The following is a 17,883-nucleotide window of genomic DNA, read 5'->3' as shown; positions in this document are numbered from 1 at the left end:
TTTTACATATACGTTCTTTTATATTTTAGACCTAATAATGCTCCGTGAGTCCAGTTTAAACGTCATTAATTAAAATACGTGATAGAGAATTTATAAAGAAATAGACATTTTTTATAAATTTTTTTTCGAAAAAGTTTAATAACAGTAAATAACCCAATAACATGCGAAATTTAATTAAAATTGAGCTAGTCGTTTAAAAGTTATGATATATAAACAAATAATTCTTCTTAACTATAACACCCAGTATTTTTGTTATTAAATATTTCTGAGAAAAAATTTACAATAAAGGTCTATTTCCTTTTAAATTCTCTATCACGTATTAAAATTAATGACGTTTAAACTGGACCACCCTGTCTAAAACATGTCAAGACCATATGTCTGAAAATATGACTTAGAGTGATGTTTAGTTTTCGTCTATATCAATTTACTTTTGTTTAATTGCTTTTTCCGTTCGTATTTGTTCGAATAGTTCGTATTTGTACCTTTTCGGCTAAAGATACTTTAATTCATGCTTTAAAACATGATTGTTAGATGCCGCTGAAGTGAAAACGGGGGTAAATCATGAAATATTGCTAAGTAAACTTATTGGTCTTGGCATTACTGTCACCGGTATGAAGGTTAAATGTAGCAGGGCGGAATAGTCTGCCACTCAAGATGGCCGATTAATTCCGATTGACTAGTTTTTGACGTACATCAAATATGACAATAGTTACGTTAATAACATTTTAACTGTCGTATTTGATGACTGTCTTTTTTAAGTTCTCTTTGGATGGAAAACAAGCCAAGCCTCAAGATATTCTTCCAATTTAAAATTTAAGCTGATAAGCGTTTTGTTAATTTTAAAATAAAATTCTATTCAAATATATCTCTTACCACTTTTCAGTTAACGCGTCAATTTCCTTAATTCTGCAAATTACTTCAAATTGAAATATCGTGTAATAGATCAGGCTTAAATTTCCCGCCACACGCTACCCAAGATGGTTGCCCGCGTCTTTGTCAACAACGTCAATGAAGTTGTCAACAGAATTTCTGCCTGTTCATTAGGCAACACGCATTTCTCTATACTTGTATTCTGTGATTACTGTTAAGGTGGCTGACGAGTTAACTCATTATTAGATCCCAAATGATCCTTATAACCATTTATAAGTTTACATTTTCTAAAGCCTTTTATACGTTTATATTTTTCAGGCCTGATGATGCTTCATTACGAGCGAAACACACGTTACTTTATTGGTTTTATTATATCTGTATATTCGAAACCGATAGTTGGCATTTACTTTTTGCTTATATTAAATTAGTTTGAAAAGTTTAAGTTTTCGAGATTCTTTAGATAAAATTTATAATTTAAAGCATGCCTGTTAGGTGGCACTACGGTATAGAAGTGAAAATGGGACATATTATTTGTTTGAATGGTTGACGTTTCCAGATTCAGTGACCTTAGTTCATGTTTTGCAGCAAGACTGGTAGATGGCGTCCTAGGAATTCCGAGAGAAGAGCGAAAATAAATATTATACAGTGTAAACTGATTATGGATTATGGATTGAAACTATTCTTCTATAAGAATGCACGTGTTTTGCATTAGTTGTAAAAGGAAAAGTTTCCACAACAATAACTTCGTAACGGAAATAAGGGTGATATGTACGTACGAGGAATGATCGTAAAGTAAGGGCCGTTTGGTCACAGGAAAATATAGACTTATATGAAAAAATTGCGAACTTTGGTACTTTTAGTTAGGTACAAACCCACTTTACTTCTCTACATGATCGTCGTTTGCTTCTAAACATTTCTTGTACCACTGCACCAGCTTCTTCCTCTCTGCACAGAAGCTCTTCATCTGAGAGTTGGCAAGTCCGTTCTTGAGTTCCTCTTTTAAATTGTTGTCCAACAGCAGCCACTGTTTTAAATGCAAGAAGAAGAAAAAGTTGTCGCTGGGTTTGAGGTCAGGACTGTATGCTGGGTAGTCAAACAGTTTTCAATGAAAATCTTGAATTTTTCTCTTGGAATTTTCTTGGGCAGCAGTGTGAGGTCGTGCATTATCGTGAAGAAGGATTACGCCATATGATCGTTTTTCCGCGTTATCTATTTTAGATCGCACGTCTTAGTTTACTGAGCGTTGCACACTACAAATCAGCTGCTATTGTTGTCCTACGTTCATAAAATCCACTAAAAGTACACTCTTTATATCACCAACAAAGGGTGGCCATCAATTTTCGACCTGTGTACGGAGTTTGCTTAAACTTTTTCAGTTTTGGTGAATATCAGTGTCGCCACTACATCGATTGCTGTTTTGTTTTTGAATTTATGTACGATACCGGTACGTATCGTTTGTAATGGCTTAAAAACTGCCGTCCACTAAACTGTTTGCTCTTTGTGATGGTTGGTGAGCATTCTCGGTACCCACCTTGCACACAATTTGTAGTATTCAAGGTTTTCCGTCACAATATTGCAAAGAGTCCTACGTCCAAGTTGAGAAAATGGTTCAGCCAGGCCATTGGTCGTCAATCGACGGTCACATCGCAGTTTTTAGTCAAATTGGTCAATTTTATCGGTATCCTGCCATATTGCTTTTCGTAATGGACATTTGTTTATCCGTTTTTAAAATCGCAGCACCATTGTCTAACTTTTACTTCATTCATAACTGCGTGCCCATAAACTAGGAATAACTCCCGATAAATATCAGGAGTCCACGATACTTTTACCCATAAGAATCGTATGGCAGATCGAACTTCACGGGTGATGGTATCAACAATTGTCGCAGACATGGTTGCTTACATACATGGCAAACAAAATATCCGCGACACAAAACATATGCTGGCATAGATTCGCAGTGCACCAGTTCATAGCCCTGCATGAGTAAAACTGTGTTCTAAAACTCCAATATTTAGGTATAACCAAACTGCCCTTACTTTATAAATACACCTCGTATATGACTAAAGTAATAAAGGCTGATACTTTCTAAGCGAAAGAAGGAAAAAGAAAAGTTTTGCAAGCCTTGTATATGCGCAGATGATTGTCTTAAGTCGTCTCAGTAAAATATAATTACTAGGAAGAAGGGATCTGTGAGAAAACTAGGGAGAACTTATCTGAGAACTCGTTCGTTACTCTGCATATAAATAATATAAGGAAGTAAATTCATACTACATTTTAGGAATTAATTAAAAATCATAGAGTTACTTGTTGAGGCTATATATCCACCTTTGGAAAGTGAGTTTTATTTAAGTTGTCAATATAGGCTAAGTTATTTGCAATTTGTGAGTTTGAAAACATATTTTAATACAATTATCGAGGTGTTGTAGTTTGTAGAGTAGGTCAAGATATTTCAAATGTTGTTGGACTTTTATGACATTTATCAATTTCTATATTTTCAAAACAAATAAATCTTGGTTTTCATGTATTAAATTTAAAGCTAGACATTTAAAGTTTATAATAATTACATTTAGCCTTCAATGCTCTTTTTTTCTTAATGACAACTAATAACTAAATTAGCACACTATTTCTGTAATAAAAGCCAAGCAAACATGTACACAAAATTAAATTCGCTAAATTTTCATTATTTACTTTGTAAACAGTCGAAATTTTAAACCAAATCATAGGGAGATCTGATTTGTTTTGTTATTTACGGCCTACTATTAATCAAAAATTGATTTTAATTTCCAGTAGGCCTATCTCATACCATTTAAATCATTTTAAAGTTGATTTTATAGAGTAAAGCACGTCACTTTAATGGTTTAAAAATAAATTGTTATGCAAGACACTCTGTAATTAAATTTCCGCCTTTTTATTTCCCTTGATGATCATTTTCATACGATATTGGGTCTTTTGTAAATGAATATAATATTCTCAAAAAAACATTGTTCATCAAAGCGCAGTTCCGGCACAAATAGTGTTTTTTTATTAGAAAGGGTTCTCATCTACTACTAATGATTTTTAATACTAAGAACTGTTATTAAATTTGTGATTTAAAAACCTATATCTACAGTATGTCAACTTTAAGGTGTTATATCTCTTAAACATTTTTATCATTTTTCAGGGAATGTGCACTTATGACAAGTTTGGTTATTAGCTATTTGGCCAAAATGATTTTAGTTCATCAATTGGCAAACTAATAGCGCTAGTAATATGTTTCTTAGTGATTTCGTAAGAATGGCATCTTTATCGTGAATCTTCTTGTCTCTCATATCTCATCTCTTTCAAATAATAATGCAATAAATTATTGGTACCAATACATTCAATGTAACTTGATATGTGACATAAAAATTGAATACTGATAACTTCCTATAAGCAATGTACGAAAATTTTTCTGAAGTTAAGGAAGAGACAAAGCAATATATCCTACAGCAGAAACCTCACTAATGCGCTAACTAATATTGTGCTATCCAGGTGGCTGATCACAATGCCAAAACAAGATTATCAATCGATCCAATCAAGATTATCAAGTTTATTCAATCAATGATAGGAACCTACTAAGCATGCGCAGATCATTCAATTGCACTAAATAGACTTATGTGCCACAACATGGTTCTCTTAAACACACATCACTAAATGTGTATTTAACAGATACTAAATACTACATATGTTGACTTCACTTTGTTCGCTTCTAGTGATAATACCAGTATCGAGTTTTTATGTACCCTAAATATATATATAAGTTTATATTTACTTCTTTTGGTTTAATACTTTTCATATTTTTAGTGAAATGCATAGCTCATCACCTGCCATAAGATTTGAGGAAAAATTCTCCAATTATTGGAATTATTTTGTGATATGTAGCACTCTCTTTGATATTTAAAGCAAAATGCAACTGTGGTAAAAAGAAACACAATTTGTAGACAAAATATTATAATAAAAAATATTGCTTTAGGCACAGTTATTTGGCAAAAAATACACACAAAATAAACACAACTAAAAATTCTTATACAGATTATAACAGTTTTATATATATGTAATATAAAACATATATCATTACCTAAGAAAGTTATTTAACTCTGAAACGTTGAGTAAAGCTCGCTTTCCTTGCTGCATTAAAACTTTAATGCCCATAATAACTTTGTTGTTCCTATAAAATAGCTCGTCCATCTTTTTAAGCCACTGTTGCCCCTATATTGGATACGTTTATAATTTGACCAGGAAAATACTTTCCTTTAAATTATACGATGACATACCTAACCTTTGACTTTTTTACTTTTTGAGGTTATAAAGTATTTTTTTCAAGAAAGTAGTTCCCGTTTATCTTGGCCATTGGAAAAATGTTCACCCAATATCCATTAAAATTATGCAATTGTACATTTATCGTAACAAAAAAAAAACATAATAAAAAAGTCTCGAGAGAATAAACTTTTTACAGTAAAGCAAGGAAATATATTGCGTTTTCCTATAGGCTTACTTTAGTTAAAAAAATCTTTTACATATTTTTTCGGCAACATAAAGCTTGCGGAAAATCACCTTTTTATCTGACCAGAGAGTCAACTCTAATATAAGAATTGATTTTTTTGCTACCAGCTTTGTTGTTTTGACCTAGAAGAATCACTATTGTAATATGTAATTTAAATCGTTTTATCTCTTGCAGTGACTTGGAAAATTTCAATATTTATTATAAATGGCAATGTCATCAAGTAGCTGCACTTTAGGATATATAATTTGTAATATATATTTAAAAGTTATATAATATATACCGATTTTATACTGTACTATATACACTATATAGCGTATAGTAGCGTATATTACAGTGTATAGTATAGTATAGTACACTTTACTACTATCTGTATTTACAAATATACAAATAGTAGTAAGGTGGGAAAATGTTAGCCAGTTTTGCTGAGTATCGTCATCGTCATCGTCCATATGCATTGGCAGTAAACTTGGGACAACATTTAAGGGTATATAAACATATTAGTCTTTATTATTATACCATAGAATAAGATGAAGATCTATTATATAACTCTACTGGAAAAAATTAAAGAAATATAAGAGTTTCTTGAGACTGCTTTTTAACTTTCATTGAAAAAATTACAAATATCCCTGAATTTATAGTTTCTTTAATAAAGCTTTTAAAAATCACGTTTAAGAAAAAGACAGTTTCAGATAAATTAAGTAATAAGTTCACTTTAGAACTTAGCGGAATTTATAAAAATCAAGGTATTAAAAGGTTTTTTTTGTTCGATATACAGTGTCAAAAGGAAAAACAGTTTTACGTAACTTCTTACATAACTCCACTTCTAGTCCTCAGATTGTCTTATTTTTTTTAATATATTTCAGTTTTGATAAAAAAAATGTATGTACCATTAGAAGTTTCATTTTCTTTATTTCGATAAGACTTAAATATGATTTACGGTTTAGGTCCTAATATTCCTTGACAATCCAACAATGACAGTTTGACCTACAAGTTTTGTCAGAAACAAGAAACCTCAATATAAGTATCTTAACTGTTGCATATTAATTTATAAAATTTATGATTTTACCCACGCATCATCTGCACATCTTTAGCGTACCAACAATCCAAAATTGTTTAGTTTTTGGCCTACTTAATAATGTAACTTTTTGATATCCATTAGAATCGAATTTTTGACTCTTTGCAGATGATGCTGATTGATGACAAATCACCCTTTCGCTTGATCATTATTTTTATTCACGTTCCATCTCCTCGTCGAAGGTTGAAAATCATCAAAACAATTTTCACTTCACTAAGAGCTATTCTAAGCAATTTATTTAATAATAATCCTAATCAATTTCTTAAGTTCTTGAGCTGTAATGATCTTTTTTCTTCCTTTTCCTTTGATTTTTTACACCCGATGAAAAGAAAAACGAATTATGTAATGAAACAAACGCCAAATTGTAAGAATAGCATAAATTATTAGTGTATTCTTTTTGCATACCTACTAAAGTGTAATTTATAGATTTTTGAAACATAGAATAATGAATGACAATATTTTTCAACAATGTCAAGCAATCCACTTATTACTGATCTTCAATTTCAATTAGAATCGAACTTATAAGTCCTTGCAGATGATAACGATTGACGATCACTTCTTTTCACTTAATTCATTTTTTTACGTAACATCTCCTTGTCGTAGGTTGGAAATCGTCAAGGCAATTTTCACTTTATTGACATCTGTTCAAAGCAATTAATTTGGTGTTGATCTAAACCAAATTTCTACGATTTTAAGCCAAGATATTCTTCTCCCTTCTTTTTTATTTAATTTTTTCCTTCATATTTTGAACCTTATTTGAATTCTCAGACGTAATTCAATATTAAAGGCTTTGTCAGTAAATTTTTCCTAGTGTCAATGCAATGACAGGTCTGATTGAACATTGATACCACTAGTTTTATAAAATTTTGTAAATTATCTAAATATCCTATAAATATTGTTTAAACAACTTGACTCGGAGAAGTAGTATAAATAAAGCTACTAAGCTCCTAAGTTTTTTCAAATATCTTTAAAGGATTTTAATAATATCTCGGCTTTTAACTTCCATAAATTTTCTTATATGAACAAGTGTTTAAGTTTTTAGATATTTATGATATGATTGTATTTATTTTTATTTATTTAAATCATACTTTTCCGCGTAATTTTACATAATCCAAATGTACCTCAACCTATAAATTAATTAATTCTATTCTTGCTACTAACGCTAATTTCTTAGTGGTTAGAACTTTATCTTTTACATTTCCCAAAAGACCTTTTAATTTAGCAGCGCTTTGATAGACCATTTCCAGACCCAAGTCTTTAGATACTCTATCAAAGCGTCTTATTGAAAAGGGATTAAATTAAGTTTGCAATAAAGGCTTTTATGCTAATATCTATTTAAAATATATTAGGGTTTTTGGATTTGCACAACGAATGAACAACTAATGAACGAATGAACAACTCGTATCTATGGAATGTAAAGTAACTAAAAGTAAAGTAAATAGAAGGTAAATATCTATATACTTAATATTTTTATTCACTTTTGTCAAAAATATCGTTCACATATTTATCTCAAATTCTTTAAAAAGAAACTACATATTTTATTACCGAGTGTGTAAATTTATATTGCCTGTTCTTGTGTATTTGTAAATAAAATTGCCTACTTATAAAATTTATTTAATATGTTTAAAAAAATTTTCTAAGGTTCATTTTTTATTCAAGAAAGTCTAATATTTTATAAAAACTTATCCCTTTTGTAATCCTATCCAGGATTATGATAGGGATAAGTATGGTAATATAATATCTTAATAATAAAAATATATTTATAAGTAAAGAAGCATAATTTTTAAGTCACTTTTTGTCATGGTTTTAATACAGTATTTATACCAAAACTTTAAAAATTTAATACTAAAATTTAAGAATTAATTTTTTTTTTACTGAACCTAACTATTAAATTATTACAAATTAATAATAATAATTATTTATTTAAAACATTGTCAGACCTGCATCTATTATATTAAATGCCAAACAAAAATAAAAACAAAATGTAAAAAAGGTATAAAATTATTTAAGTTACAATAACATATTATTAAACTCAATAACTGAATTAATTAATTTATCATGTAAAAAACAGTTATGGTAGTATCTCCAAATAGGTTTTATTCTATAGAATATTTCACTTCATAATTATGGTATTTATTGAAAATACATATAAAAAATATCCTGGTTACAATATATTTTTACATTTTTATTTAAATTAACAATCGAGTTGATTTGATGCACAATTTTAAAGCGTAAAGCAAAAACAAAAAATAATTATTGTCTGCTGTACTTTTGTTTATTGAATTTGATACATAAAATGGACGTAATTTTAGCAATTTTAGTCTGATATTTTTTTGTGTGTTTAGAATCTGCTATTTACTTGACATTATTAATAAAATTACTCTGAATTAGAGTTTTAAAAATAAACAAACATCCAACCTAACTAGTAAAATAAATTATTATTAAAAATAAAAACATTAAAACGCAAGTATTTTTAACTTTGTGTTTTTTTTTGTGACGAATGTATCGTAAATTTAAGGTAAGGTACCATTTTAAAAATATTTTGTGAATAAATATGATTGCTTTTAGCGCTTTGCTTATTACATATTAATTTTTTTTAAACAAATTGTTAGATCGGTAAACAAAACGCATTAAGTTAATTACTCTTACTTATAATTAAATTATTTGCTAATAATATTTTTTTTAATTCTCCAATTAGTACAATCTGATTAATACAGTAATAAATTTTAATACAACCATATTAAGAAATCGCTTTTACAAACATGTTTAATTTAATAAAATCTTAGAATTTATAACTTATCTAGAAAAAAGTTACCATCATAAGTACTCATAATGACCACGGAAAATAGCTAGGAGGGACTTTTAGGAATTTACTAAATATTGCAAATGTTTCTGGTTTACAAAATTGAAAAATTGTTTATCAAAATAACTAATAAAGTAGTTTCTTAATTGCAATAATATTATTCATCAAAAAGACAGTTATTGCAAATTATTAACAAAATAGGACCAAAGTCCAATTAAGTTAAGTCCAAAATCTATTTCTTCATTTGATATTATACAGAAATTAGATTTTTAGGTCTTATTAGCATAGCATATTAATAAAATTTACATCATTTATATCTCTAAAAAGCATATTATCTAAAAGAATGTGAAAAATATTGACAAAAATTTTTTACCTTTTTCCTTGCCTATTTATAGAACAAATAAACTAAATAATTGCATCCTAGGTTTATCAATGATGTTATAAAAAATTAAATAAATATCCTAAATTTATAAACATATTTATTCTAATTTCGAAAACTTTTTAGATGTTTTAGTGGCTTATAAATCTTATAAGCAGTGTGGTCAAATTAAGATGAGTTTTATCTGGATATTATTTTGTTACTGTTATAACCTTATTACTACTAATGGTAACGTTACAAATAAAAATTTCTCTGTTTAAAAGATTTAGACCACTTAATAGTCCTAACTTTTATAATCCTGGTTTATACTGAAACAATTATAGTTAATCAAAACAAAATTACGTCCTTTGCACAAATATTATTTATTAAAAAGACATTTAATGCAAGTTACTAACAAAATAGGAGCAAAATCTATATAGGTTATGCACAAAGTCATTAAAATTATAACATATAAAGCAAAACCTAAAATACATATAAGCAGTATTTTCAAAAGCCAATTTTCTTAAATAAAAAGCTTTGAGCTTTAGTATTGATTTATAAAGATGTTAAAGTTATTCCCTTAGTTACATTAATTTTAATTAGAAGCATATTTTGCCTAGATTGATAACAAAATTGGAGCAATACCCAATTAAGTTATGCATTAAAGGGAAGATTTATTTATTAAATTTGTAATTTAATAAATTCTTTAATATGCTTTTATTGGACAGCCTGTATACATTCAAATATAAACTGAGATAATTATAATAAGCCTCTCCAATTTATACATATACACTACCGCTCAAAACTGTTTGCCCATCATGTATTCTTTTTAATATTTTAAATTAGATACAAAAATCTTATCTTTATACCTATATTTAGATTGTAGCTCTTTTGTAAATTGCACATATGCTTAAATAGCATACCTATCAACTATGGTTCATTGAAAAACACTGAGTATTTAAAAATAGTCTTGCAAATAACAAACAATATAGTGAAAATATGCACTTCTTCTAAAAAACTAATCTGTTTACAGCTAGTTTCCGATGAAATTTGAAACATTTAAAGGTGTTTAGTCTTCAAGAATTGATTTTGTGTAACATTGGTAAATAATTTCGCTTGCTTATTGACGATTGTCATCGTTTCTTTGCTGGTTTTTCAACGTTCTTTAAAATGGCTAAAACAAAAGGGTTATCGGTAGAAACAAAAGGTATAATCATTGGACTTCATAAGGCTGGAAAGACTAACCGTCAAATTTCGACGGATTTGGGAATTCCAAGGCGGACTGTCGATTATAATGTTAGAAAATTTACCAGAGAAGGGACTATTAGCAACAAACCTCGATTGGAAAGGACAAAGGCAACAAGTTCAAAGGAGGATTTAAATATTATAATTACAAGCAAACGCAATAGACGCCTTACAGACCCTAAAATCACAGCAGAAATCAACAGAGAGCGTAAAAAAGCGGTCAGTGTTTCGACAGTAAAACGGCGACTTTATAATGATGGTCTTAAAGGACGTTTAGCTGTGTCAAAACCGCTACTGAAGGATATTAATAAGAAGAAAAGACTTGAGTGGGCCCAATCACATAAAGAATGAACCATTGATGACTGGACTAAAGTTCTCTGAAGTGACGAGTCGAAATTCGAGGTTTTTGGAACGAAGAGGCGAGTTTTTGTTCGCCGTTATGCCAATGAAAGGGTCGCTGAGAACTGTACGGTGGCCTCAGTTAAACACGGTGGTGGTTTAGTGATGGTGTGGGGTTGTTTCGGAGTATCTGCAGTGGGCGATCTAATTAGAATAGAGGGAATTCTTCGAAAAGAGTTACAAAACAATTTTGTTTGTAACTGTGAAAAAGTGACAATTTACTTCCTTCTGGTACTCGAATAGTTGGCGAAAACTTCATCTTTCAACATGACAATGACCCCAAGCACACGTCGAAATTGTGCAAGCAATATTTAGGTTAATTACAAAGGCAACATCTTCTGAAAGTTATGGTATGGCCCCCATAATCACCAGACCTCAATTCTATCGAATTACTGTGGGATGAACTGGATAGACAGGTGCGAAAATCATAACCCACATGAAAAGAAGTCTTGTGGAGGATCATCCAAGAAGAGTGACACAAGATACCTCAGAAAACTTTGAACAAATTAATTAGAAGACTACCGAAACTCTGTGAAGCTGTTATTAAAAATCGAGGCAGACATGTAGATGAATCCAAAATATAATTTTCTTAAATTTAATTAATTAAAAATTGTATTGTTTGTATTTATTTTGTTATAAATAAACCGTTTCATAAGAATAACTGATGGGTTTATTATTTTTAGTTATAACTTTAAAACAGTCATATGTGGGCAAATACTTTTAAGCGGTAGTGTATAGGATTTATTGTCCATATTTTAACTATTTTTTTTTAGTCTCGTCCTTGTGAAACAAACGAGACCGTTCGTAAGGCTGTAGCTCTTTTATTAGCAAAGATCTGACTAATTAGTTTGATATAAAAAATATATCTTATATGTTACCTCCATATGAATTTAGGTAGTAAATAATTTAAAGTCCAAAAATATTTCTTTCAGAAAATCTGATCGCTACAGTGACGAACTTGGACAAAAAGCGCTATTACAGTAATTTCAAAGGTAATTAAATAATAAAAGCCTATGCTAACTGCTATAAGCTATCCAGAGAAAACTCACTACCCATATCTCTGATGGAAAATAACGAGGATGATCTCTCAAGAATTCAGTAAATATTGCGAATGTGGTATAATTTTAATTCATCATTTGGATAATATTCAACAAACATATTACAAGCAATGGAATCTACTGCTTATAAGCTTAATAAGCCTTTAAACGTGCTTAATTATTTTGATCTACGAAGTTATATAGACCTATTGGAAACAGGCCTTTATATTTTCATTTTGTTTACAAGGTTACAGTGTTCTCTTACCACTATGAATAATAAGATCACAAAAGTATAAACTTAGTAAGATATCCAGATAAAACAAACCTTTATTGCTCATCATTTTGATAGAGAATAACAAGGATGATTTATTCTTAAGGATCTCAGTCAAACTCAAGCAAGATTTAGGTTTATGACTTTAGCAACATTATAATTAAAATATAGTTTAATGGGCCTTCAATTTCGTTAACTAAGGTCTGACTATTCATTTATCACAATATAGCTTAGAGCATCCGACTTAAGTCACGTTAATATCAAATTTATATAGAATCATCTAGATAGTAGCTGCATAAGTAATTTGAGAAATATAATATGCAATCAGAAATACATAGAAGTTCAAACGTCTACAGAGATCTTATTGAACAGGATTACAATATAATATGATAATGAACTTGTAAGATAATTCCAGAATTATTCAAATTGCTGTACTACATCATTCTCTCAAATGTGTTTAGCTGCTTAGAAATGATTGATTTGAGAATGTTGTATATAATACATTTTAATGAACATTTAATAAAATTTTCAACAATTTGTATGAACTAGTTTATATGTAATGCTAATTATGATCTATACTTAAACAATTGCTTGGTGCATAACTTAATTCATGCATCATAAAAACTAGACGCTACTACAGCACAAAATCTAAAAAATAGTGTAAATTTAATGGCAATTCATAGCAGATGTCCAAAGCAAATTTCCTTTTGTACCTTATATGTACATACATAATATTTGATTGTTTCTTAAGTAATATCGAAATATATTCACAAAAATAATAAAAGTGAAAAAGCTTGTCAGATCTAAGAAATTCCTCTCATTACCTATTCTTACGATAGAAAATACCTAGGATAACCTTTTAAAAACTCAGTTAATACTGCCAATATTTTAGTGTGGGTTCATTTTTAAAATTTCATATTATATCATAGCTTAACTATTTTGATTTATATGATTTTAAGAATTCTTTAAAAAAGACTTTTGATTTTTTAAGTCATTTTTGGTCGTAAAATTACTCTTAGTAGTAATAACAATATAATAGCCAAAAAATTTATGAGATATCTAAAAAAAATAGTGCTAGTTAGTATGATTGCAAAACATAACGCCTAAATAAGATTTATAAGCCACTAAAGGATCTAAAAAGTGTCCTGAATGTCCTAATAATAGAGGTTTATAACTTTAATATATTTAAGAGATCAAGGGACAAATTAAATAATTTTTCTTCAGATTTTTCTACTTCATTAAAAAAATATTCTCCTTTAGTTAGAAATCTCACATGATATTGTAATATGCTAATATGATCTAAAAATCTAATCTTTGTTTAATATAAAATAAAAAAAGACTCGTTAATTTATGTCCAAAAAAAGCGAAATAAAATTTTGCCAAATAATAATTCGCTTAATTTATACTACTGTTAGATACTTATAGTATTATTAAAGTCTAAATTAAATTTTTCTAGATTATCTAGATTATCTAAATTAAATTTTTCTTGGATGTAATTATTTAATGATTTCTAATTATTTAAGCATGAGGCACCAAAGTATAAAACTAAAATGATTTTAGCAATTTAGGGGTTCACTTGTCATTTACTACAATATATAGTATGCAAAATGGATTTTGTTCACATATAAATTTTGTGGTATTATTCGGGATATTATAATAAGTTTTATAAGTTTTATTACCGTAGTTTATAAAATATTAATGAATCAGATATGTGAAGTACTTCAAAATATTTTTCCAATTTACATAAATCTAATAAAAGTATTGAAAATTAACAAACTAGAAGCAAAGTCCAATTAAGTTATGCACTAAATCTTAGTGCGCTACTACTACGTAAAACTTAAAAAAACTAAGGCAAAAAAATGCAGTATTTTAAATCCCAAATTTTCTGAAAAGCGTGTATATACTTCTAATAAAAAACTGTCAACGGTGTTTAAATTACTTATTAAAGTTATACTCTTATTTGCATAAATATTACTTGTCAAAATGACATTTATTGCAAAATATTAAGAAAATAGGAACAATATTTAATAAAGCTAAGTAAGCATTACCACTATAACTAAAATAAAGCAGAACCCAAAAAACCGATGTAAACTTTTTTTATCGGTATTTTTTAAACCCAACACTTTGTGTATGGTTTGAGTAAAAAGCTGTAAACTTTTAAAGTGTTAAATGTAAAAGTTATTGCCCCAATTACATTAGTATTAATCAAAAAGATAATTATTAACAAAAGTGGAATAAGACTCAATTAAGTTATGCAAAAAATCAAAATATGATTTTTTAAAAGTAATCAGGTTTGAAAATATAATTATATTATTTTCGGTTCAATTAATTCATTAGCATGTAATTATTGGACGGCCTATATACATTCAAATATAAACTGGTATTATTATAATAAACTTCTACAATTTATATTGAAGGGTAGATTATCTAAAATGTTACTTCCATACCGGAATTAAGTAGTAAATAACCGAGGCTGGAAAAGGTCATAAACTCGCTACTATCTGGGGAAATTGACCGAGAGGATCGTAATTTACAACTGCAAATATAACTTTTGCCTTTACAGGAAGGAAATTTCCGCTTAATATCGAAACAGATATTACTTGCTTTCGAATATTACTTTTTTTTTTGAGATTAGAACATAAAAAACTTTTATACATTTTCCTAAATGAATTAACTTCTACCGGCTAAGCTTTAATCATGTCGCTTTTCATTTTGCTTTCTGGATCATTAATTTTTTAATTTTCTATGAGGATTTTTGCAGCTTTACTTTTGTACCGTCGATTCGGCGAACCCGAATCTGTTTCTCTTTCTTTCTTTTGCAGCCGTCGCTGTAATTACTGTTAATAAATGATCCCTCGGATGGGCGCTTTTCACTTCGAATTTTTCGTCTGTTGAATGGAATTTTAGTAAAAGAGGGGCGAAGATAAGGCTTGATGAATATGAGTTTATCCAAAAAAAGAATGTATATGGAGTAATGCGTTTTTAATGCAATTTTATTCCTTTTTTGCTATTTTTAGTTGTAGTATAATTTTTAATATCTTGGAGGTAAACATAAAGAAGAAAAGCTCAATTAAGTTTCTATATTACAATATATCACAGAACATATATGTCTAAATTATTTTTTGTTGGATCCAATACTTGCACGCCTTAGAATTAAGATACTTCTTGAGTAATAATGAAATATTTAATATTTTTACTTATTTTTAAGATTTTTTCATAAGAGCAATTTTTTTATGTCTTGGATATACTTTTATTAGTAGGCAAGTATTTTTTTGTTTTTTAACTAAAACACATAAAATTTACATTACTATGACATACCAAACAATATATAATTTATATAGTTAAACGGAAACAATGTTCAATTAAGTTATGCACTAAATAATAATGAAAACTGTGCCTAAAACTAACAAACTAGCGTTTACGAAACACAATATTAATTCAGAGAATGAACATTAATGAATAAATATTTTTTATAACAATTTATTTTAAAATTTTGTTGTTATGATGCCAATGTTATATGTTCTACAGACAATTTAAAATCAATATTCTTTTTAGAAATGGGAAGAAGTAAATAAAAAAGTAAGTATGTCAATAGATTAAAATTTTTAATAAAATAAATTAAATATTTTTAATAAAAAGGGAGGAAAACCAAAAATAAATGTTAAAGTACTAAAGTTATACTAAAAAAAATTAAAAACTTTATAAAACAGAACTAATATTTTTAAAGGATAGAATTTTTTGTTTATCTTTATTATAACATAATTTTTATTATTTATATTAAGTAGTTATAAATATAGAGTTTAAACTTTCCAAAGGCAGATTCCTTTAACAAAAATTTTATCACATTTTTTGAACTTTATATTTATTTTAATTAATCTAAAAAATAGTTACATTATTTAAACTTTTATTAACATTAAAATTGTATCATGAATAAATAGAAAAATTTGTGTGTGTGGAAGATTTAATCCAGATAGGGTAATGTATAGTATAACAAAATTTTTTCTACCCTATTTTTTAGACCAAGAGAAAGAATTCAGGGATCTTGGCAAAAGGAAGGCGTATTCTTGAGAAACATAACTTTTAAGAAAATAAATGGTCTGCAAAATATAGTATTTTATGAACATTTTTTAATTAAACAGGCACTGCTCATGATCAACTAACGCTATTCTATGTAATATTCAAGAGCAATTTTGGTATATAAGGAACATGTTTTTTTTTCATCGACATTAGTAGTTTTATATAGTTTACAATTGGTTAAAATCACCTTTCAATAGTTCAATCTACAAAATTTAAAAACGTTTTAGAAAAGTCGACAATATATCTTCATACAGACAGACGTTCGATCACTCGGCATAAAAGAGGTAACAAGGTGACAAAAACAATAATAATAACATAGATGTATGGCGTATTATGAGCAATTGCCAATAGGAAGCATGAGGTAACCTCATGGGCTAAAGATTTTTTAGAATTTGTGACTGACTTGACGTCTGTCAGACAGACAAATAGATGTTTCCTCTAGATTACTTAAATATAGGAATTTATTATATACTTATTTTTTAGTACTGTGCTATTTCTACGTCATCAACCTCCACTATTACTGCGATCTATATTTTAGAAATCGCTGCGCCAAATAAGGACCTGATACTTCTTCCGTACCACTTTTTCAAGTGCTTAAGCCAAGATGTTCATCTCGGTACTCGCCATCTTTTAATTTTTTCCCTATTATTAGTTAAATGAAAGAGTACCTTTCGCCCCTTACCATGTACGAAGTATTCCAGTTTTTGTAGCTTCACTGACTTTAAGAACTCGGTCGTTGTATTTAAACACAGCAAGATATCATCATTCCGTAATCTTCAGTCTAGAAAGTCCTGAGTATTTGACGATAATCCCACATTTCAAAGACTTCAATCTCTTTGCAATTCCGATCCAATAGTGTCAATCCCTCTTATTCATAAAGCAAGATGGGAACTATGTAGTATTTGGCCTGGTGTAGTTTTACATTTAAATTTAGTTAGGCAACATCTGAGGTATCCATTGTGTCTTTAATTTAACTAACAATTTTAATAAATTGCTCCCTGACTATCATAAATTTGGTCTTCTAACTATCCTGGTTAATTCTTATTAGTAACGATTACAGATCCTCAAAAAAACTGCTCAATAACACTGTATCATTAGTGTAGCGGTTAATTATTGGTACACCATTTACGTAAATTCCCTTTTTGTTTTTAGAGCTTCGGACAAACTAAATTCAGGGGCGATATTAAACAATAATGGGAAAAGCATGCAGCTCTGTCTGATTCTTC

The 17,883-nt window shown here is 28.6% G+C and overlaps 1 protein-coding gene across 3 annotated transcripts in view; it reads left to right on the top strand.

Annotated features, from left to right (window-relative positions):
- LOC126746201 (uncharacterized) overlaps nt 1-17,883 on the top strand; it is a 172,414-nt gene that overhangs the window by 37,079 nt on the left and 117,452 nt on the right. The window contains exon 2 of one of the 3 annotated variants that reach the window (XM_050454354.1): nt 12,205-12,264. The exons of the other annotated variants lie outside the window; for them this stretch is intronic. The gene's annotated coding sequence lies outside the window, so the exon portion shown is untranslated. The remainder of the gene's footprint in view (nt 1-12,204; nt 12,265-17,883) is intronic. 3 annotated transcript variants of the gene reach the window in all.

The sequence above is a fragment of the Anthonomus grandis genome, chromosome 17 (genome assembly GCF_022605725.1).
Source record: "Anthonomus grandis grandis chromosome 17, icAntGran1.3, whole genome shotgun sequence".
Taxonomy (NCBI): Eukaryota; Metazoa; Arthropoda; class Insecta; order Coleoptera; family Curculionidae; genus Anthonomus; species Anthonomus grandis.
This window is presented reverse-complemented; position numbering and strand designations above follow the sequence as displayed.